The sequence below is a fragment of the Manis javanica genome, chromosome X (assembly GCF_040802235.1).
Source record: "Manis javanica isolate MJ-LG chromosome X, MJ_LKY, whole genome shotgun sequence".
Lineage (NCBI taxonomy): Eukaryota > Metazoa > Chordata > Mammalia > Pholidota > Manidae > Manis > Manis javanica.
In genome coordinates this window covers 87,541,013-87,564,809 of record NC_133174.1, presented here as the reverse complement: position 1 = coordinate 87,564,809, position 23,797 = coordinate 87,541,013, and the positions used below count along the sequence as shown (strand labels likewise).

Genomic DNA, 23,797 nt, shown 5'->3' with positions numbered 1-23,797 from the left:
TACCATATTCTTTCCAGTGGGGATTTATTTTACTGATTCACCAATGCTGTTTCTCCCATGACCAATAATAGGGATTTGTGAGAGGACTAGGCAGAGTCATAGGGAAGGTATTTCATAGCCAACTAGCCCAGGAAACAAGTCACATATCTATATGACCCTGTGCTCTAGGGGTCACTAACACTGAATTCTAGCAAAGTGAGCTAATGAGGCTCTTGACATTGTATTTTTCTTGACATTTCTTTGTTCTCCTGCTTTCCATTCCACTGAAGTAGTTATTAAGTCAAACAATGTGAGAGTCAGGATGCTCCTTACAGGGCAGCTCCAGTTACCTACTTTGATGGAATTTCTCTCAAACTCTGTTCCAGGTCCATGCTTCTGTTATATTGATGTGTGTATCTTGGGAACTTAGAGTTGTAATGCTAGCAAAGAATTTCTCACAGGAGATTGGTATTTTGTGTTAACATATCTGAGCTACTCCCTCAAATGCGTGGACGGAAAACTGAGGTTTAATAGTTAAGTCCCTGGAGAAGACCCCAGTGCTATTTATTGGGAACCTTGTGATCGTATTAGGAAGGTAAACAAGATGCCACTAAGTGAAAATGTCGAGAGATATTTGTGAAACTTTCAAATTTCCTCTAAGCCTTAAGGTGGCCAAATGACCAAAGGCAGTTTGAGAGGTTAGTGACTGGCTCCTTTGTTATAAGTAATTTTTGCCAGAAATGACATTTCCTTCCTGTTTTCTGGCTGGAGGCTTCTCCATAACCTTCAGTAGAAGAGATTTTAGAATTCTTGGAACTTGAAACATACTTTTTGTCTCCATGTTACCTACTTCAGTGACCATTACTGTTTTTCTTTTCCTGCTAATTCTATCAGGTCAGAGAACTAGTCAGAAAGAGCTTTTTATAGGTCAAAGACATTTTAAAGTGTTGACTTTAATGATAAGTTTCAACTGTTTCATCTGTTGATGCTATTAAAATTCATTTTTCTGTAGGACCCATATTTCAGAATTAGCTCAGTAAGTTTGAACATTTTATCCTTTGACTTTTCTATACACAATTGCTAATTCCAGTCTTATCTTTTATTCATATCATTCTCCCCACCAAGTAATTTTTTCCTTATCAGTCATTCTTTTGATTTTGACAGGATTCTTTCAGTGTGAACCTGAAGTAAAGGTAAAATTTCAGCATGTCTTAAAGAGTTAATCTAACTATGCTGTTTAAAGTCAAGTTGGACCAAAAAAATGATCAGGGCCCATGAGCTATCTGTGGTGGTAAATGCTTCCTGGTTATAGCCAGGAAGGTTTGCAAAGGTAAGTGCCCCTTAGGACTGAAAAACTGGCAAAGAGACAGCAGTTTGGGATGGCCCACTTGTGAGTCTCTTGAGACAAATTACATTATATTATTTAATCCTTGTGGCTTTGAGAGTGTCAGAGTCACATACCTATCAAGTCACATAGCTATTAAGAAGCAGTGCCCGGACTCAAACTTAATTCTTTTAGGTGTCAAATTCATCTTGCTTTCTAATTTACAGTTACTGTGTCACTAATAGATAGTAAATTCTGCTTTGTACTGCTTTGATCTGATTGTTTGACTTTGTAAAAGAGGATTTCCAAGTTTTCTTTATGATGACTCAGGCATTCCATTTGAGGGCTAGGCAAGATTGGTACATAGGAATCATAGATCTGTTCTGCCCCATGCACTGAATCCATAGTGGGAAAGAAAAAAAGGCATTTCTGATATCCAAGAACAGGTCTCACAACATGGTCTCACACATGCTACTTTAAGATGGACTATCACTAACAACTAGGCCTTATTCTAGAATGCCAACACCAGAAAAGGTCACACTGAGAGTATAATGGGAGGAGAAGAAAACAAGCTTACTCTGCAATCCACACAACACCAAAGGCCTCCCTGTCTCAGCTAAAATGAAATTTAACCACTTAATTTACTCATTTAACCAATTGTAGCTTTAACCTCATCTGGCTTGTCCTCCCTCTAGGTAGAATTCACTGGGACACCCAGTCATAGAATTGCCCTGCTTCTGGTAGCTCCGTCCTTAGACCCTTCTGGGCATCATCAGCTGTAGTTCCACGGCTGGGTCTCTTGAGAGAGGAGAGGCTCCCAATGGGAAGGTGGGATTACAACACTAGACAGGTTGTCAGAAAACTTGGCTTCTAGTTTTGCCTCTATTAAAAAACAGCACTGTGACCATGACCACGTTGCTTAACCTCTTTGGGTGTCAGGTTTTTAGCTTTGAAATAAGAGGGTTGGACAGTACAGGTCTCTGAGGGTCCTAGCTCTAATATTTGGTGATTCTATTATTTGAAATCCACAATGCAGATTTCATCTTCTGTCTCTAACAGGTAATACCATATAACTCTTGAAGAGTTTTGTGATGTGAATCACCCCAAATGCTGAGTTTTAAAAAGATATCAGAAGTCCATAAAGGTATAGTTTGTAATTTTCTTCACAAATATTTGCAGACAGATGGCTAGTATAATTGTTTCTGGTGTAAAAGCAGACATAGTTAAAATATAATAAGAACCAGATAAATCTGCAGGAACTCTTAGCACTGTCTCCAGAGAATCAGTGCTAATAAGTCAAATTAGTCATTTTTATTTAGGAGATATAAAAAGGCATATGGTTTCATGCTGTACCAGCTGTCATAAAATTTTGGAGAAAAGTGTTGCTTAGAAAGCTTCTAGGGGGAAAGTTTCATAGAAGTATTTTAACCTTTATAGCTTACAAAACCAGTTGGCTTCCTTTCTTCATAAACTATATTTTTGGCCTGAATTCTCTTTAACAAAAAAGGTTTAGCAGGAAGGAAAACACAGAGCTAGGAGAAAAATAACTGGACTGCCTTCTAGTGGAGTACCTGTTATATATTGCTTTTTTATGAAGCTAGGGTTTTCATGTTGAGTCTAAAGTGTGTTGTGATGAAATATATTCAGAGATTTGTTTTCAGGTATAATAAATGTAAGTTGTAGAAAGCTATGCTTCACTCTTTAACCCTCATGCATAGTATGAATTACAGTGGTAACCACAATATGTTTTATATGCATACTTTAAAAATCCCTCTCATATGCAAGATTCTTTCATTTTATGGCCTTTCCTCCTTACCACTATTGAATTGTATATGTGTGTGATTGTCAAGTCAAAAGATCTTCCACTTACTGTAATTTATTCTTCTGGCAGTTTCTCTATTCTTTTGCATTTTCTCATTTCTGTATTTTTTAAAATTTCCTTGTTTATTTATCATGTAGATTCAGGACTTTTTTTTCCCTTTTCCTTTTAGTTTTTCATTAAAGAAAGCCAGGCTCATAAAAGAAAGGACAGGGCTTGAAATAGAAATCTGGAATCAGAGATTTATAGGTTTGTATACAAGAACCCATCATTGCAGTTGTGGTTGGCTTTATGCCAAGAAAGAAATGTATAATAAATCATAGGAGACTAAATTAATGAGAAAGCCTTTGGAAACAATCAGAAAAGATTAAGTTCTCAAAAACACTAACAGTAGAAAGTGAGTAGTTACCTATGAATGATGTTTATAGGGATAAATAATATTTGGAAGGTATTAATTAGAAAATCTATTGATTCAGCCTAAATTGCAACTTAGCATTTGAGTTGTCATAGCAACTTGAATACATTCATTCTTTGAAGTGATTTTTGGTTATGCAATTATAGAAGGCTTTTAAACAATTTTTATCATATATTACATAGGCACTTATGTCCTCAGTTTCTTGAGAAAAAAATTACATTTCATTTCTCATCTTTTTCATTATACTAAGACTAAAGTACATTTTATCACATTGTGCATAATATACAAGTCTATCAAATGATGCATTTGTTAAATAGTTGAACTTTGCCATCTCAACGGATTAGAGCAGTGACTCCTCATTTTTTAAGGATCAAGATTTCATGTACATGTCAAAATAATTCTGCCTCCTTCACATTTGCCTCCAAGAAAATAGCTACCATGTTCTCTTTTTCTGTTACAGTGTCATATAGCTTCTTTTAATTCAGGATTATTTTAAGGAGTTTGCCTTTTGTTAATAACTATAAAAACTTCTGCATATATTAAAAGATATTAGCACATGTTGTTAACCATAAGCAGAGTAGTGCACATGTGGGTTGACAAACTCGTTGTAAGAACTGATTAGTATCTATGGTACTCAGATTGGGAACTGCTGGTTTAGAGCTTGACAAGGCTAAATGAACCTCTTTGCTTTTGCTAATTTAATTTCCAGAGTAGTTTACTGGACTCTGCCTGCAAATCTGACTGTGTAATTTTAGGTCGTCTGTTAACTAAAATGGCAGTAGTATGAAACAGTATTATTGACCACCCTCCTGTTTTTGATGTTTGTTGTGGTAGGTGGGTATGGGAAGGCTGGCCCAGATGGTCACCAATAAATGGGAAATGATGAAGGTTAGGTACTGTGTGTTTTGAGCTAAAGCAGGGCATTTCTTCCCCAAGAGAAAAGGAGTTGAAAAAGCAGGGTTAGAGATCCAAGTAAAATTATGTGGATGATCAGTTGGAGTTTAAACACTGAGAAAAGTACAAACAAATCCCAAGGTAGAGTCAATGGCAGGATTGCTGGGACAAATGTTCAAGAGTTGAGTTTGGAAAGGAGGGGGTAGAAGCAGGAGCCAGTATGATACTGCTTTTTATTCATCTACTTTTGAAATTGATCCAGATTTGTTGTTTGTTTTTAATGAATAGCAAAGGTCTAATTGGCTTATGGTGAAATGTTTTCCATTTGCTTTCCCAAAGTATACTTCTCAACTTTGATTAGAACCTAGAAGGTTAGTTTGGTCTCCTTTTTATAAGTGAAAGCCATAACATTGGTTTGATTATATCAGAGGAAGCAGGATAATAGGTGTTTGGACTGGAAAATCCATCTCCTGATCCCCAATTCTCAAACCTACATTTTATATAATTTTTCTAATACAAATTAAACAGTTTACCTTTTCTTAAACCCTCTCCTATGGGTTTTCTTTCTCACAGAAAAACAATCTGTTTTCTAGCTACAGGCTGTTCAAACATCTGCATCTAGTGGTCATGTGGATGTGTGATGTTGGACATCAGGGGATTCTTTGTAAATTCGCAATCACTACTCTGATCCTTCTTTTCTGGGAAGCTGAGAATGGTTCAGCTGAGTTCCACAGGGCTGGATTAGGAATGAGGACCATTTCTCTCCCACAACTGTGATATATTGTGCCAATAGATGAATATCAAACCATCTGAATGTCAAAGGGCAAACCTAAAGAGGTGAGTATAAGTGGGACGTTAGAGCATGAAGGCCTATGTTAAATCGATTTCTACACTGCATAACTTATCATAATATTTCCTATGATAATGTCAAATGTGAACTCTTCTAGATGGGGATAGGCTATGCCTTCTTTTCCAGACTTATTTGATCATTAACACAGAGCACAGTTCCACGGAACATAATTTGGAGAATGCTGCCTTAATAGAAATAAGATTTAAAACATAAGTTCCAGTAGCAGTACAGTCATGTTACTTTTGAATGTGGAGAAGTGGATTTGCTTTGAAATGAGCAGAGCAAAAATAATTTAATTTTATTTATTAAGGTCTGTGAGGTGATACGGCACATCAATATAATATACTAAAACTGAGATGGTTGGATTTTGCACCGTTTCAGTAAATTTCAGATAATAGGGAACTAGGATGGCGGCCACAGTTGAAAAGGAGACACACTTTGGCCGCCCTTGACATCATGGCCTCCTCTGTATTAGTGTAAATAGAAACCCAAATCTAATTTCAAGCAAAGCCTTATTAATAGTGGTGAGTTTCCAATAAAATTCGCTTCTCAGATTCAAATTAGATCCTTTCCTTGAAGTACCACAAAACATTATTTTAATTTCCCAAAATGTTCTTCTTTGTACTCAAATATCTCTCAGTGATTGTATTTTTCTAGCACAGAGACAAATCTGTTTACATTGAAACGTACTGCTTGAAAGTCCTATTTACATCACTCACACCAGAAGGTCTGGAGGCACTTTTCCATATGAGAATTTACAAATGTCACAGTCTTCTTTTCTTCTCTCTAGTTACCTTTCAAGGACAAAATTCCTCTTAATTAAGAGTTTAACTTGTGAACTGGAATGTTTAGTTGTCCGAGTTAGTGTCAGTATGCGTTAGGGTGCTGAGACATCTGTTTAGATCACAGGTCACCCTCTCATCCAGTGAATTTACACTGCTGGATATGGCTTCTACTTTCCCTTTCTAAGGAAATCATAGTTAACTGCAGGCAACCTTACCTGCTGAGAGTATCATTTTGTTAAGTATCTCTCCACATTGTTTTCTTAGTATTTTACAGAGTGGAAGAAGAGCTAGCAAGTACAAAAAGCTCAGTGTTAATGAACTTTCTTTGAACAGGTTCCCTTATCTGGGGGTCTGTGGCCACCCTCACAAGAAGGCCAAAGATATGCTGCAAACCCAGTTTGATTTGAGTTGTTGATAAGGTGCTATACCTATTCCTTCCAGTGCTCGGCACAGTAGCAGCATTTCCTCCGTTGGGGAATTTATTCCTTTGGCTCTTGAAAATTTCAGTCTCTCAAAAGATCTTTACTAAAATGCAAATACCCCATGCAGGGGGTATGTGATAAGGTTTCTTACCATCTAATAATTTAAATTATTTGGGTTTGACTGTCTTTGAAAGTAGGGTCCAGAGCAGGGATGCATCCAGGTATTGTGGGACCTGAACTTACACGGTTTAGAGGAGGGCTCTTTAAGAAAAAACAAGAAACATTTACCAATAAAAATTAGGTAAAGGGTCTTGGAAGGGATTCAGGCAAGTTGGGAGCCCTGAAGCTTCATTGCCCTCATGGAACATCCACCTCTGCTCTAGAGTAGTGATTATCAAACTTTAGGGTACAGTAGAAGCATGTGAGTGGTTCCTTCTAAGTATAGCTTCATGATTCAGTTTCAGTAGATTTGAGTTGGAGCCCTGGAACTTTGGAGCCCAGGAGATTCTAATGTATATGTGTATATGCCAAACTTTGAGAAACATTGTCCAGAAAAGTAGAACACAGTGTAGGCACTTGAGGGAAGGAGTAGGACCTCGCTGTCCAGGGAAATGAGAAAGTAAGAAGAAACCCAAATGAAGTCCTAAATAAGGCAGTGGTAATCACAGCTATCTGGCTCCAGAGTCACATCCACCATCACCATCACCACATAAGTTCCTTTCATGTCTTGATCTCCTCTGAACTCAATATACAGATTCCCTTAGATAGCCACAGAAATGAATGTAAGCCACAAAATGTCTCAATTTAGTGAATTTACTTACTGCATTTATTTTTTTATGTATCTAGGAAAAGCAGTGGGAAATGTAAGCTTTTCTCATGAAAAAGTATTTTTATTATAGTAATGAGGACATGTATGCTTTTACATGATATATACCTTCCTTGGAAGGTTTCAGGAAGGGTAGATGAAGGCTCTGACTTTGCTCTCTGCAGTGAGACAGCAGATGGGCAATGTGCCTGACTTGTGGCTCAAGATACACTCTCCCATTCTTGGAAAACTGAATCAACTGGGCTCTTAGGAAACTTTCCCTAACATTTGGGGATAGCGGGAGTTTTATAGTTATTTGCCTTGGATTATAACTACTAAAAGTAAGATGGATATATGGGTATGCATATGTAACAGTGTAAGAAAATGTAAATTGTAGAATGTAGGTGGCTATATGGGCAATTAAAAAAAGTTGGAGGATGCTTTCTATACGTAAATACTTCATGTACATTATCTTATTTATGTGCTATAGGTATTAATAGTCTCATGTTACAGATGTGTAAATTAAACCTCAGAGAAACCTTCCTAAATCCAGATAGCTAGAACATAGTTGAACTATGATGGGAACTCAAGTTTGTCTAACTCCCCAAGTTCACCATAGGTGAAAGTTCTTGCTCCTGTTCCACTTTTATACCCTTAGGAACTGAACTTCTCACAGTTGGAAAATGATCAGGAAAAGCTGATCATTTGTTTGGTTGGTGTTTTAGTGAGAGCCACATATGATAAGAAACATTGTAGTTACCGGACTTTTATCATCATATATTACTCTTATACACAAATCTGAGCTGCATGCTGCATGCTAAAGACTCATTATAATTAGCCAGGGTTCTCCAGAGAAACAACCAAAAGGGTAAGAGTGTGTGTGTGTGTGTGTGTGTGTGTATAAAGGTTTACTGTAAGGTATTGGCTCACATGCTTATGGAGGCTGGCAGGTCTAAATTCTACAGTGTGGGCTGGCAGACTCTTCATCCAGGAGAGCTGATGATGCAGAAAAAGTCCAAAGGCAATCTGGAGAATCCCCTCTTGCTCAGGGAGGCTGGTCTTTTGTTTTGTTCAGGCCTTCAACTGATTCATGAGGCCCTCTCTGGTCATGGAGGACAATTTACTCAGAATTCACTGATTTAAATGTTAATCTCATCCAAAAACATCCTCCAAATTGGCATGAAATTAACCATCACAGTCATGTAAGTCATGGTCTTAGAGGACCACCTCTGGGTGGGGCAGTGGGCCTCCCAAAGCATCCATTGGAGTCAGGTACCTGGCATATAAAAGCTTTCTACAGTTGGCAGAGACCATCTGCTCCTGGTTTTGGACATTCAGAAACCACCCAGCAAAAGTAGGTCCCAAACTCCTGAGTAATTTCTTGTCCCCGAGGCCACTACATTAAGCACTGGCATGCTTCCCAGCAGTCACAGTGCTGAGATACTCATACCTTTTCCAGTTTCTGTTTTTCTCCCTACCCAAGTATGATTTATCCTGCCTATCCATAGAGTATCATTTTGTTTTCACATTTGTTGTGTCATTTATCACACTGGATGCTCTAATACAGGTGGTTCTAAGCATATTATCCTCATGCAGCTCCCCCACCATCCCCATCAACCACTAATTTATAAGCCACTTGAGAGCAGGTTTCTGTGTCATTTTTCTCTTTGTCCCTCACTTTATCTAGCCATGGGCTATACCCATAGTAGTTGCTCAAAGTCTATTGGTTAGAATTACTTGGAATGTATCTGTGGGACTCCAACATAATGCTGACCATTGCCTATTAGAAGCAAATTGGAAAGATAGGTTTATCAGTGAACCACAGCTGGCATTTTCAATCTTGTTCCTGTAGCTCCCCCTAGTGGGAAGGTAGCAAAATCTCTTGGCTACAGGATTTACTTGAACCATCATTGCCAGAAACAGCAGGAACCACCACACAAACCCTTTGCAGGAATCAGATATTTAAAAAATTTTTAACTTTTTTTAGATTTATAACTGGGCCCTAAGTTTCTAGAAGATCTATTCAGCCTCTGTGAGAGGCAACTTGGACTATTTGTGGAGGGGAAAGGGGGATTTAATCAGAGAATATTGTTACAGACCATGGCATTCCTTACAGGCTGGGAGCCAGGCATAGTGGTAAGAAGAGAACTATTTGGCTACTTCTTAGAACTTAAGTGGGACGAGCAACAATTATGTTTCCCCATTTCCCTGAGCTCCATCCTGCACTGCAGCCCAGCTGGGGAACAGTGAAATTGCTGCGGTATGCCTCTGGCCCTGCACGTCTCCCGCCTTTCCCCCTTAGACCTCAGCAGTACCTTCTGCTTTGGTCCTGACAGGTAGGTCAGTTTGTTGTAGTCTGCCTGACTGATTTATGCTGCTTAAAAACCCCTTAAGCTTATGCTTCTGGTAGTCTATACTTCAGATGAAAGACAGTATTTTTGATTTTTACATTTCTCTGTAGAAATCATAGCCTCTTCTCTTTAATCCTAATGTTTTGAGGGTCTGTCTGGGTGTTCTGTATGCATGTTTAATGATTCATACTCCTAGGATTTTGAATTTGTTCTTAACTGAACTGTATCTGTTCTTTCATGGAATTTTAGAAATATTAAAAATAATGTAATAAGCCTTTGCAATGCCTGCTTTCACGAGGTTGATTGTAACAGTTCCTTTTTCTTTTAACTGACTGATGCATAGAACTCCACATCCCCCAAACCTACTATATATAGAGTGAAAATCTTCAAATGGAAAAATTGTTCTTCACTGTGAGAAAATAATTAACTATTTGACCACTGACCCATACCAGTGAATGTGATGCCCTTTAGCTTTCCTGAGGTTATGCATAATTCTTGTCTATTCAGCTTCATAAACTGTGGAATAGGCTTTCTGGAGACAAAAATGGGAGAGTGAACATTACAACAAGAATCAGCCCTAGCTACAAATTTGATGTAGTGTTTGCTGGAATTGACAGCAAAAGGCAACATTAATCCACAGACTAGTGCAGTAGTGGTTTGATTTCATCCCTTTGCAACTACGTGACTTGGAATATATTTGTGTTTTCATCTTATTTCAGTGCCTTTGAGCAGACAACATGGCACCTTTTGAGACATGACATAGGTTTGAAGCAATACAGTTTATACCTGTGCAGTGCTGTTCATGAGAGAAGCAGTTCTAGGTTAGGATTTTAGTTTCACTACCTGAAAGCAAAACATAGTATCATATGGTAGGGACAAAGGCTTACCATGTATGCTTGGCCCAGTTAACCAGGACTTCGGTGTTTCCTCTAGTTGTGTTCTAGTTGTCAGGGGCTCTTCTGTGCTCTTGGACAAGCTACATGATTTAATTTTCTACTCTTAGGTTAATTATGTGGGATTTGATTGTACATTGCTAAATTTACCTAGTAGTTAAATGTGTATTCTCCTTTTCATTTAATCTAGTGATTTCACATTTGATTACCATGAGATAATTAGAAATGGAATTTCTCTGGTTGGTGGTGAGTGCAATCAACAGTTTAAAAATTTTGTTCCAGATTATTACACCCACATATTTATTGGTGAAAAATAATACAAACTAGAAGTGGTACTTTTTTTTTTCTGGAAAAACCCCACAATTGGCTAAATCTTTGATCCTGAAGCTTTTTTGGGAACCATGGAGGAGTAAGGAATACTTGCTCTTTACTGCTCTATGCACATATCATTGGTTACAGTGCCCGTCTGTGATAAATACTTGACATTTTTCTTATGTGTACACTTTTCAGCATGTTGACAACTGGTTTAGCAGAGAATACATAGGAGCCTATGTACAATTATTAGTTTGTGTTAACGACTAAGCTATCACCACACAATTGAGTATTTTGTCAAGTTGTGTTTGAGGGGTCCACTGAATTCTCTTGCATTAGATGGGGGTGGGGGTGGGTGCTTTCTGGCCTGATGTTAATTAGTACTTGTCAGAGAAGACAAGTCTGTTAGCCTGTATACTTACTCCATCTTGGGACAAGTGGTAGATTAGTTTTTGTCTAATTGACAGCTGTCTACAGCACATAGCCTATAGGTGACAGAGTAAATCAAAGACTGAAAAATGCTACCTGAAAACTAATAGCTAATATGGAGTGACAGTGTAGGGGAAAAAAATTTTCCTTCTACCCTGCTGGGTTCTTGGCTCAGAGCCCCTATTATTATAGGATAGATTAACCCGGAAAAAGTGAACAGAAGTTTAATAACATATATGCCTCTTGTATGTATGGGAGATGCCCAGGAAAACTGAGTAACTCCCCAAAATGCCTCAAGTTACCACCTTAGATACCATCTCCAGTTAAAAGACAAAAGATGCTGGGGATGGGGAGCCAGGTGTGGAAGGTTACTGGGAAAAGCACAGTAAACAAGGGTAGGGTTGTTACACAGATTTAAGCCAGTGCCTCCTCCATTGATAAGAGTTTCTAAAGATTTGGTCATCTCCCTCTTTCTGCAACTGAGAGGGAAACACCTTTACAAGTGGAGATTTTCCTTGTAAACATAAATGTCCCTCACAAAGGGGTGACTTCTACTTAGTTTTCAGAGCTTCTCCCATGTCTGCTGCTGCTTAAAAATAATCAGCTCAGTATAATCCTTATGCCAAGAAGACACATTTTGGGATAGCATATTCTGCTCCCCTTTAGCAGATAGAGTCATAGTGCTTGTCTTGTCTGTATGGCTGTTGGGGGGCTGGGGTGGGAGGATGATTCCTTTTGATACAAATTTTAAGGGATGATGATTGCTCTGGGAGTAGTTTGGGCAGATCTGGATCACTGTAGGTGTAGGGGAACATCATACTATATGCTAATTAAATACCTTTGTTTATCTCAGTTAAGGTCCTTAAATTTTGGACGAGCAAGGAATTATCTTTAGAAATATGTCATAACGTGATTCCTCTTCCTGGAAAGCTCTTCCCAAAAGAATTGCTGGGCTTTTTCCTCACTTCCGGATGTTTCCTCATATGCCACTCTTACACTGAGTCTCTGGAGAGCATGCTATTTCAGTTTTTCACTTGTTCCACCCTGATAGACTTCATATTCCTTTCCCTGCTTTATTTTTGTCTTCTTAGTACTGACAAATCTAAAACTCTAGAGAATGAGAGATCTCTGAAATCAAAGGAGCTTATTGTTCTTTTACAAATGCTAGCCAGATAAGGACTGATACTGCGACAGGAAGTTTCCACTTCACCAGCAGCAAGGCCAGTTCACAGAAACAATCTGTCCACCAGACTGAAGAAACAAGGCATATCTATAAGGAATCTCAAGGAAAGAAAGTTTTCTAAATTTACATTGGATACAAATAAGGAAGGTGGGCTAATGTGAAGTAGGGAAAGTCCAGGGACAGGTGTTTAGTCCACAGAGAAGGCTCATAGATTGGTTGTTAATTCTGGTTAGACACTCATGAGGGAGATGTGGTGGTTCTGTGGACCTTCTCTAGATGATTGTTAAAACGACTTCATCCAGCCAGGAATGTGGAGTTTCTGGTTAGCTAGGGTCCGGGGCTGTTGACTGATAATCTTCTCTTCTCTCTCTCCATTATTCTCTGGCAATTATGTCACTTGCTTTAGGACATTTCAGAATTTTTCCTTATTCATATGTACCACTATGTAGAGTATAAGCTATTTTGTTTTTTGTTTGTTTGTTGTTATTTGTATCCCCAACTAGAATGTAAGTTGTGTGAGGGTAGGGACTTTGGTCTGTCACGTTCATTGTTGTAGTTCTGGCACCTTGAATGGCACATTAACAATGAAAAAATTGTTGAATGGATAAATGGGCAAAACAGGAGGAAGATACTAGGAAGGCACTGATTCCAGGATCCAGAGGTTATTTTTGCTTTCAAAATTTGAGCCAAATGTTTCATTCATTACTTTTTATTAGGATAGAGGTGATTTAAGGAATATCATAGCTCCTCTTGAATGGAAAGGACCACAATCAAATAGAGTTGTCTACCTTTAGATGGAGGGGGCTTCAGTCAGTTGGGTTAGCAAAGAAGGAGAAAGGATGTAATAAATCATTAGGGATGCCAAAGAGCATGTTGGTTGGGGGTATTATGTAATATCCTAGTCACTGAGTTAGAAGTGGGGGCAGGAAAAAGGGTTAGCATGGCAATGAGGTGGGGGAGGGAAAGATGAGGTGGGGGAGGGAATGAGGAGATGGAAGGGAAAGAGGTATAAAATACACAGTAAATCAATTTGATCATAAAAACAAGGTTTTTCAAGTAAATTGATTTTCATAGTTTTAACCATTTGTTGTGTTACTTGTAGATGTTAAAAGACTTACTTTAAACCTCAAAACAGTACAGGAACTCCTGGGCTTGCAATGAATTTTATTACTGGCAAAGGTGCCATAAATGAAAATTAAGTTAAATCTGATTTTATTAATCAAATGATAAGTTATTCCTAGCCAAGGATCTGTTCACCCTTTTAATTTTTTTGGAAGTGACCGCAAATACCACACTTAATTAACTAAGATGATAGATCCATATAGGAGAGCAGGATATGCCACCCCAAATATGCCTTTTTGGCATAAGAATTATTTTGAGGTGATTATTTTGAGGAACAGTAGACTCAGGCGAACTCTGAAAACAATAAATTACCCTTCTGTAAGGGAAATTTACGTTTATAAGGGAATCTCCTTTTCTGTACCAGGAAAAGGATGACCACAAATCTCTAGAAATTTCTAGACACTCTTATCTATTGAGAAGACATCCATTTATATCTGCATAACAAACCTTACTCATGTTTACCTTACTTTTCTTGGTCACCTTCCCATAACTTGACTCTCCTACACATCCTTTTTCCTTTGTTTTAGCAGGACATGGTATATAAGTTAAAATTCTGAACCACTTCTTTGAGTTACTCAGTGTCTCTGGTTTTGTCCAATGTACATTTGAAATATACAAGTTAATAAACCTGTGTTTGTTTTTCACTTGTAATTTGTCTTTTGTTGCAGGGGCCCCAGCTCAGAAGTAGAGCAGTAAAGGGAAGATTTTTTTTTTTCTCTCCTACATCTACATCATAAAGATTTTCAAAGTATACTGAAGGGACAGAAAAAGTTTCCTTTCTTCTAGATTCTTTGGCTGGTCAAATAATTAAGCTGATATAAGAGAGATTAACAGAAAAAAACAAAGACAAATTTTTTACAAACATAGCCTCATAAAAATATGTGACCCAAAGGGCAACCAGGTAATTGAGGCTTATATAACATCCTGAGCTAAGGAAAAGGGTAGGGGTCTGGTGATAGAAAAAGAAGGAAGGCCATTGGCAGGGAGGTGAAGGAGATGTTTGTAAAATAAAGGTTGCCCTGTTATGCAGATAAGTTTCTTAGGTAAAAAGGTATCTCTAGTAACAGCTCTTCTCCCCATACAGGCCCCCTTTCCAAAGTATATTTAGGTAGTTGATGGGGAGTTAAAGAGCTTCTCCTGAATCTGCAGCTTCTTAAAAACAGACTAAAAGTAAACCTTATGCCAGAGAGGCATGTTTTGGGGTGACAAATTCTGCTCCCATTCAGTATGTAAATTGGTTAGTCAGGATAATATAGAAAATTGTGTTTAGTAATACAATTATAGTTCTTTGCTTAGTTTCATAATTCCTATTTTATTTTTACAACAAAACAAATTACAACTGGAAATAATGCCTTCATTAGAATAGGCTCATTCTGATTTCTGTCTTGTCCCAGGCATTTTTAAGGAGTGTTTTGTGGGGTCCCTAGGGCCACTTGATGTCTTGTGAAACGATCGTGGAGGTATCTGCTTTTTTTGCTAATGCAAGTTGCCATGTAGCAAACAATTTCTCACCCCTTCTGCTGCCTTCAAACAGAAAGGCTAAGTCAAGCTGCCATCTCATCAGTACCAGATGTTTCATTCATATCCTGATGCTATGTAAGGGCAGACCTTAAGAGCAAACCTTGATTTGCACTAAAATTTTCATCCTTTGATGTCTTACCATGTTCCTATTTCTCACTGTCAAAAAGCCTCAAAGCCTTGGTTTCACCAAACTTAAATGTACCCAGGGCTGAGTTTGATCCCAAATGCATAGAAAAAACTTCCATCTCAGGCCCAAGTTCTTCATGTTGTCATTGAGTGGTAGATTACAACTGTCACTACGGTACTGTTTTTCCTTTTGAGAAACAATTTTAGGGTTTGAATACAACAATGTAATGATACATTTTTGGTGACAAATGTGCCATAACTTCTTCATTCAAGTGAGTATTTTCCTTAAAAATAATCACATTTGGAATGCTATTGCTATAGTTCAAACATTTTAAGACCTTTATTAAAGTGCTTTCAGAAATAATTTACCAGGAACACAAAAATGCAATAAAACCAGTCTCATTACTTTATCATAACAGGATTCATCTTTTGGTCCCTCATCCTTTCTACTCATCTTATTATTCCCTTATATTTCTTATCCTTTCAAAAATCAATATGTATCAACTGTATGTTAGGTTCTGAGGATACCATGGTGAATAAAGCCTCTCCTATATTGTCTAGCATGGAGAGAGGAGGAATGGGCCCTTCTGGAAGCCGACTAAGACAAGTACTGCTGGGTTATGAGGAAAGGAGCTGTACATTGTTTACTTCTCTCTCTGTAGCTTCTAGCACAGTGACTCGCATATGGTAGGAACTCAAACAATATTTGATAAATTGGTTAGTGGCTGGTTAGTTATAAGTGCCATAAGTTAATAATATGGGAATAGTTGAATGATAATTGGAAATTGATATACTGTGATTTGAGGACTGCCAACATAATAATAAGAAGTGATCTTCATTATAGACTTTGTTGTTAGGAACCTTGTTACTGGTAGAAATAAAAAAGGTAAAGTTACATGCTTCATAATCTCAGAAAAGATATTCAGTGATCTCCTCCTTCTTGTCTTCAAGTATGGTGTGATATGATTCTTGAAACAGACCGTGTTTGTGGATGGTTCCGTGAGCGTGTGCTCCCTGCTTCTCTTCCTTTTTCTAACAAAGCTGAGATTTTGTCCATCCTTCTTGATGAGGCTGACCTCATTTCAGGCCACAGGAGGTGTGTCCTAATTGATCTAAGATAGTCTTGGCAGTCCTGTTACCCTTGCCAAAGACTGATTGGTCTAGGCACAAATACATGGCATAATTCTAGAAAGGCTTCTAGAAAATGTTACTTTATTCTGCCTTTCAGGACTGTTGCTAGCAATCATGCTGCATGCCTGAGGGGGAAGTCCACAGACAGAGAAGGGTAGAGAACAGGGAACCACAGAGGAGAGACAGAGCTGATATACCATACTAGTATCTGTGCTACCTGTGGACTTGTTAATATGTGAGATTTCAAACATCATCCTGTTAAAGTCTGTTTGATGCAGGAGTCTCTGTTACTTGCAACCAAAGGCAATCTAACTGGATAACTCCTATATCTCTTGACTCACGTTGGGGGTGCCCCTCCTTCTCCAACAGATAGCATTACCATGGTAATGAAGAGGCTGTAAACCATGACTGGTGGTTACTCTCCTATGCCTGAGTGTGTTTTTGGTAACTTCAGGCTGCAAGGAACAGCAGCCATCTCAATTTTCCCCTAAGTCACTGTGGCATTGTGAAGGTAAATGAGAAAGTAAGGAAACAAAATAAACCTTATTAGGGCTCAGACAGTCTATCCTCGCAGTTGACTGAAAGATCAAACTGAGAATTCTTTACAACCCTAGTGTACCAAAAACAACTTCAGTAGTAAATCATTCTCATGATTCAGGTTCTTTCTTCTGTTTCTACATCTTCCTACCATGATTCTGCCTATTTCTGTGGCTGTCAAATACTCTTAGCTCTCAGTCATGGCTTTCCACTGCCTTGTGGGTTCTGCTGACTGCCTTTTTGTTATGTGCCTTTCAGCTTCTGTCACCACTCTACCGTCTTTCTCTTGGCCCTTTCTGTGGTGTTTGGAGTTTTAAATCCCTAGGTAAGATAATATCCTTATCTCCAGTCTGAACTTGTCTTCATAATTGGGATGGCAGCATCATCTGACACAAAACTACCCTGATGGGCCAAGCCCTTTTACCACTTACCATAGCAGGTGTTCTCCCCTCACGTACAGCCACTTTTGGGTCAGGTGCTTAACCTGTTCAATCAGTGCTTCCAAGGTTGCAGTGTCACATAGTACAAAGCATGGAGGTTTGCTAATGGGAAACTTCTAGATATTTCATTCAGAAGATGACTACATATAGTGGATACATTAGAATATCAGGGTGTCATGGCTTATTTAGCACACTGGGAGATCAGGAAATATGAATCAGAAGATCTACATTCCCTTTAAATTATTCCCACTTGAAATGATGTCATGATTTGTTCTTCTTCTACTATTTCTTTGTCTTCCATTTTCCAAACATTGTCTCTTGGCCAACTAGCCCAGCACAAGTCTAGCAGTCTTCTTACCCAGATCCTTCTTCCTATATACTACCATAATTAGCTAACACATCATGCTTTTCATTTTCTCTACCCTGAGCATAATCACCTTGTATTCTCTTGGCCAAACATGGCAAAAAGAGATATGTGGTCAACCACTGGAAATTTGTATAGGTGCACTAGTAGGTGGAGGAGGAACTAACATTTATTCAGTAACTACTACTACTAACTACTACTACTACATACTAGCTATTGTACCAAGTGCTTTGGTAGGAAAATAGCACGATTGTAGGCAGCTATCATGTCTATCATGTTGTGAAAAAGTCACCATACTAGACATTTAAAAATGATTTTTGATGATTATGATGATTAAGTGCTTTTGTTATTGTTTTTGTTTTTAGTGCTAAATTGTAAGTGGATTCATTTTCCTTAAAAGCAGTCAAGATATATTTGGAGTGATACTATTAACATTATATTGTGTTTTTAGTTCCTTTCCTTCTCACTTTGGACACTGAACTTTTCATTCTTTTAAAAAATAAGGAAGATAAAAATAAGTCAAGGTAGATATCCTTAGCATAGTTATTTTCTTTGCTCCCTTCTCTGATTATTTAGTTTCTGTCTGCATTCCGAATATACCAGGTGCCGAAATGAACATGTACCTTCTAGAGGAGTTATATTTTGGAGTAATTAAGACATTGAATCTTGCAGTTTTAGAAAGTTGTTTGCAGTGTTCTAAGTGCTCATTTCCAGACATAGAAATTAGTTGGAGAAAATTTACTTTCAGAAAATAAAAAAGCTCCAACCCAGGAAGCAGATAGGTGTTTTCTGCTGATTTGTTAGACCACGAAAAGGGGATAGAGATAAGACCACTTGTAAGTAAAGCAATACCTGTCTCAACACTATTCTTAAATAAGCACACAATTCATTTACAGGTTTATTTCTGTCTGTTTTCCTTTCTACTATATTGTGGTGCCTGTCACTAAGGCATAGATGTAAGCCTGGAATTGCACTATTGAAGTTGCTTTCTCAATTACCTTTCAAAGATAATTACCTTTGTACTAGAGAGTTTTAAAAATCAATAAAGTGTTCTTGGCAGTATCTTCATAACAGTTAATTAATATTACAACTCATGTTAACAAACAGCTATTCTGCTTAGTAAAAATAGCCATACTTTAATGTCTCCAACCAGTAAGAAAAGTGTCTGGGTAAAGTATATTTATTGAACAATATAATGTAAAATAACTTCCCATTTCTGGTAAAGTTGAGAGCAGACTCCACAAACACCAAGGACTTCAACTGAAGGTAACAATGAATGAATTTGTCAATTATTTTAATATCAGACTCTTCTAAATACTCTAACGTGTCTTTGGTCTGTGTAGAGGCTCGATTTCTTTTTTAGCTTGTCTGCCATTGTATTCCTGGAGGACTAAGAATCCTGTTATTACCTGATAGAATTGGAAGTGATTTAATATACCAATTCTAATTATATAAATAGCTATTTCAGCTCTTCTGATATTGATCAATATGTGTTAATGATTGTTTTCTAGTGAATGGTCAAAATTTCTAGCTATTTATAATCGGTTTCAAATTTTTCATCCTTAGACTAGGGATAGACACTGGAGTCCTCAGTTGGATTGATAGGTGGAATAACCAAAACAAGTGAATTACTAAGAAGTTTGCAAATATGAAAGTTCTATAATAGATATTAATAATAATTTTGGATAGACACTTGTAATTGTAACTTTGGGTGAATATTTCATGGATTGACTCCTCCTTTACATTAGTTTGCTTACATCTTTTCAAAATAGTTCCTTATTAATTGACATCTTTAATTCTATTTGACAGAAAGAGTCAAAACCTTTCCTTCAACAGAATGTTCAGTAACCTTCACCAAATAACCATTAATTAAGCAATTAAAGTAAATTTGAGGAAAAAAGAATTTTGAAATAGGAGAATTAACTCAAAAGATAGTTTAAAAATAGTTTAATAGAACTTCAGTCTTTATTGACCAAAAACTTCCTAGGGGATATTAACAATGCATTTGATAGTTGCCAAGGCAACCTTCACCTTTCCTGAGAATGTCTGCCCTGCTGCATTGCACCTGATTGTCAGAATAATTTCAGCAACTGATTATAACTGAGCCATTTTTCAACATCAAGCTTTTTCTTGTCAATCCTTTTTTAAAGTATAAACTCAAGGATTCAGGATATCTTGCTCTGGATCTGTATTTATATTTCTGAGGATTTGTTCTTCAAATATGAAGGGTTTTTAAAATTATTATTGTTAACAATTTTCCCAATCAGTGGTTGCCATCATGTGTGACAAATCAGTCCTAATTTGGGAACTCAGGAAACTGAGGCATGTAATATTTTTACTGTGTGAGAATGATTCTGTCATAAAGCTCACTGGCTTCCTTTGTTTGGAACATTTCTTAGTCCATTCAGGCTACTATGAAAAAATACCATGGACTGGGAGGCTTATGAACCACCAACGTTTATTTGTCACAGCTTTGGAGGTCAGAAGTCTGAGATCATGGGGCCAGCATGGTCAGGCAGAGAGCCCTCTTCCCTGCCACAGACTTCTCATTTGTATCCTCCTCTGGCAGAGGGGCAAGGGAACTCTCTCTGGCTTCTTTTATACGTACAGGAATCTCGTTCATGAAGGCTCTGCCCTCATGACCTGATCCCCTCCCAAAGGACCCATCTGCTAACACCATGACATTGGGCATGAGGATATCAGCATGGGAATTTTTGTGGGACACAAACATTCAGACAATAGCAGAGCACAGCAAGTAGTCAAATATCTAGAACTACTTAAAAAGTAGTCTTTTTTTTTTTTTTTTTTTAAGTAGCACTACTTTCAAAAAAAGTCTGTGTTTTCATGTGTCAATTAACCAGGACCATGAATGTCGGAGGTAGTGGAAAAAACACCAGCCAGGCAGTCAGGGGACCTGATAATACCATTTATCGGTGTGTGACCTTGGCCAAGCTAATTGATCTCTCAGTTTCCTCCTCTATTAAATGGCAGAATATTATCCATTTCATAGGGATGTTGGGAGAATTAAATGACATAGTGTATGCAGAACATCTAACATGCTTAACAACCTAAGCATTCAAAATGTCGAAATTATTATTATTGCTGTCATATGAATGCATATTTTGTATTCTGAATACTGACTTGAGGATTATGATCTATAAAAATATATTATGGTGTTAAGAGAACAACATAGCTGATATTGGTACCATACTGGAGATTCCAAAACACATGGACATCATAGGCATAATATAATACTACATGAGCAGGTTGGGAAGGGAACTACTTACTTATTTATTAGTGTGCCAGACATTATGCTAAATATTTTCCATTCTGCTATTCCATTAAGTTCTTATAATCTAATGAGATAGGTGTTGTTATTATCCCCACATATGTAACATTAGTAGCTTTAAAATAAAAAAGGAAGAGAGCATAAATATAATCTTTGGAGGAAACTGGCAGAGTCAGTTTCCTCTGTAATACAGCAAATTATATCCATGCAAATTTTGCTAATCACCTGTGCAAGTCTACACATGAACTAGACATCAATGGAAGAGAGATGGTGAGGAGTGATATAGTAAGTAGGTCACTGCTTTTTTTGGAAGATTTGAAATGAAATGAAAGCCACAACATTCTAAATTGAAAATTGTTTCCACTTTTTTTTTTGAAGGTAATGACAAAAACATTTATTTAAAAACCTTGTTCTATAACTCAAGTGGTTGGTTTACTAATGAGCATCTCTTTAACTAAGAATTTAGTACTAAAACAAGCTTTGTGCTTTTATTTACTTTGATTCATTTAAAATTCAAATACCATGCTTTTTCATTCAGTTGGTTACTTCTTTTGATGTATTCAAAAATATTGAACACATACAGAAGTGAATTAAGAAGTAACAACTGCCCTATGGAAGAACTATAGTTTTAATACAGAATGTTTTTAAGAACCAAGGACAAGGTTTCCGTATTGAAGAGAATGTACATAGCACTCCAGATTCATTCTTAATTTCAACAACCACACTAAAATTCCTTTTTAGAGGGGATGCGTCTTAACAATTTTACATAATTCACAATGAACATGTGAAATTGTCAATCTGGCAATCAGCACTTCTTCACTAAACCTTACTTTATGCATGCGGACCACACATTACTTCAGCTCAAGAGGCTGGGGTAATTCTGTCCCTAAGGCAATCAAGGAGCTCAGCACAAACCTTGAAATCATTAAAAAAAAAAATTTTCTTTTCCTCATTTCTCCCATCAATTTACAAGTAAACAAATTATTACTTCTTGAAGAGGGCAGGGGTCTTCATGATTCCTTGGTGCTGAAAATTTCTTGAGGGGAGAAGTGGAGGCAGGTGTTGGAACATTCACAGTTTAATGCAAAAGCACAAATGAATGAAAGTCTGTAGTTGCTTTCAGGCAGTTCTGCGCATAGAAAAAAAGAAATGTTTAGAAAATAAAATGTTTATTTCATCTTTCCGGTTGAAGCCAGGCAGTCCTTTTTCCACCATTAACAGGTGAAATTTAAATCCCAAATTAATCTGATTTGTGGCAATAAAGGTCCTTAAGTGCTTTTTAACTCCTCAATCAGTGTCTTGTTTTGGTTTTCAAGCACTGCCACTCTGTTTTCTAAACATTTCACATATTCCTTCTTCTTTATTCGACACTCTCGTGCTGCTTCCCTTTTTATAGATATAAGAGTGGTCTGTTGGTCACAGAAGCCAGATTCTAATAAATGGAAGCTGAAAAAGTAGAATCAGCAGTAATCTGTTCTTCATTAACCGGACCTCTCTCTTTCGTGCTGCTTCTTCAGCAGGCTGTGTAGGAAGTGCTGGGGAAGATGCCATAACAACTCCAGGGGCAATGGTGCTAGTGGGCGCTGTGCAAATCTGGTATGTTTGCACATCTCCAGAGGCAGCATCTTCAAACTGACGTTCAGAATTCAAATTCACTGACATCCTGCTTTACAATTTTTGAGTACCTTGAACAACAACTTGGTTGCTGGGCACTAAAATCTGCTGTCCATCAGTGGTCTGTGCATATTGAAGAATGGTAGTACCTGGCTGAGTGGCGGCTGCATTTGCCATGGTTAATGTTTGCAGGCCCTGTACCTCATCAGTACCATTGTTAGCCAGTTGTATTGCTCCTCCCTCGGTAATGGCAATATACTGTCCACTGCTAGTTTGGTAAATTGGCATTGGCATCATTACAGTGGTGATGGCAGGTGCTGAACTTTCCTCTTCCGACTTCTCTTCTTCAATCCTTGGCACTCCTGGTGCATCAGAAGATAAGTCATTCAAAATTTTCCTGTACGAAGGCCTTCTTGAAAGAATTTCTCTTCGTTTTTGGGAATCAGTCACACTATCCACTGAGTCTTGTGAATCTTCACTTTCTGCAATAGTTGAAATCTGAACTGTCTGGACTTGTGGAGACTGAATAACTGATGGATGGGCCTCCTGAATAACTCCATGGACTTGAACTGTCTGCCCATTTTGGGCAGCTGTACTAAAGTTACAGTGGGAGCAGATGATGTTGCATGAGCTGCTGGCATAGATACCTGGGCTAATGTGGCAATCTGTGGCTGGGCTTGAACTGTCATTTGCTGGTTTTCAGCTTCTGTTATAGCTGCATCTCCACTCTGCTGGTTCTCTGCTCCAGATTCCATGGTCATTTAGTTACCAACACTCCGCTTCTCCCAGCCGCCCGGGCCACAGGCAGCAGCAGCCGCAGCCAGGGAGCCAGCCAGCGCCGCCCAGTGCCGAGTGCGCAGCGGCCGTGCACGGAAACTGTTTCCACTTTTTTATATTGCTTTTTTTTTAATATTGTTAAGAAAAATAGTGAATTATTTGTGTATATGAAAATTCAAGCAAAACCAAACAAAACAAAAACCACCCACATCAAACGTTTGTCCTTAGGTTATCCAGGTCTTTGGGTTTTATTTTCTGTCTTCTTTATTTGTCATCGAGCCTGCTATAAAAAGGGATAACTATGCATTTATAGAAACCCATGTAAATATAAAAATGCTGATAAAGCATGGCTAATGTTATGAAAAGAACATGTGCACTTTCCCCACCTTCCTTCATGCCATGTCTTGTGTAGATT

General features: G+C 37.9%; 1 pseudogene; it reads right to left on the bottom strand.

The window, feature by feature from the left end:
• Positions 1–22,000: 22,000 nt before the first annotated feature.
• LOC108408018 (cyclic AMP-responsive element-binding protein 1-like) lies at positions 22,001–23,415 on the bottom strand (annotated as a pseudogene).
• Positions 23,416–23,797: the final 382 nt, after the last annotated feature.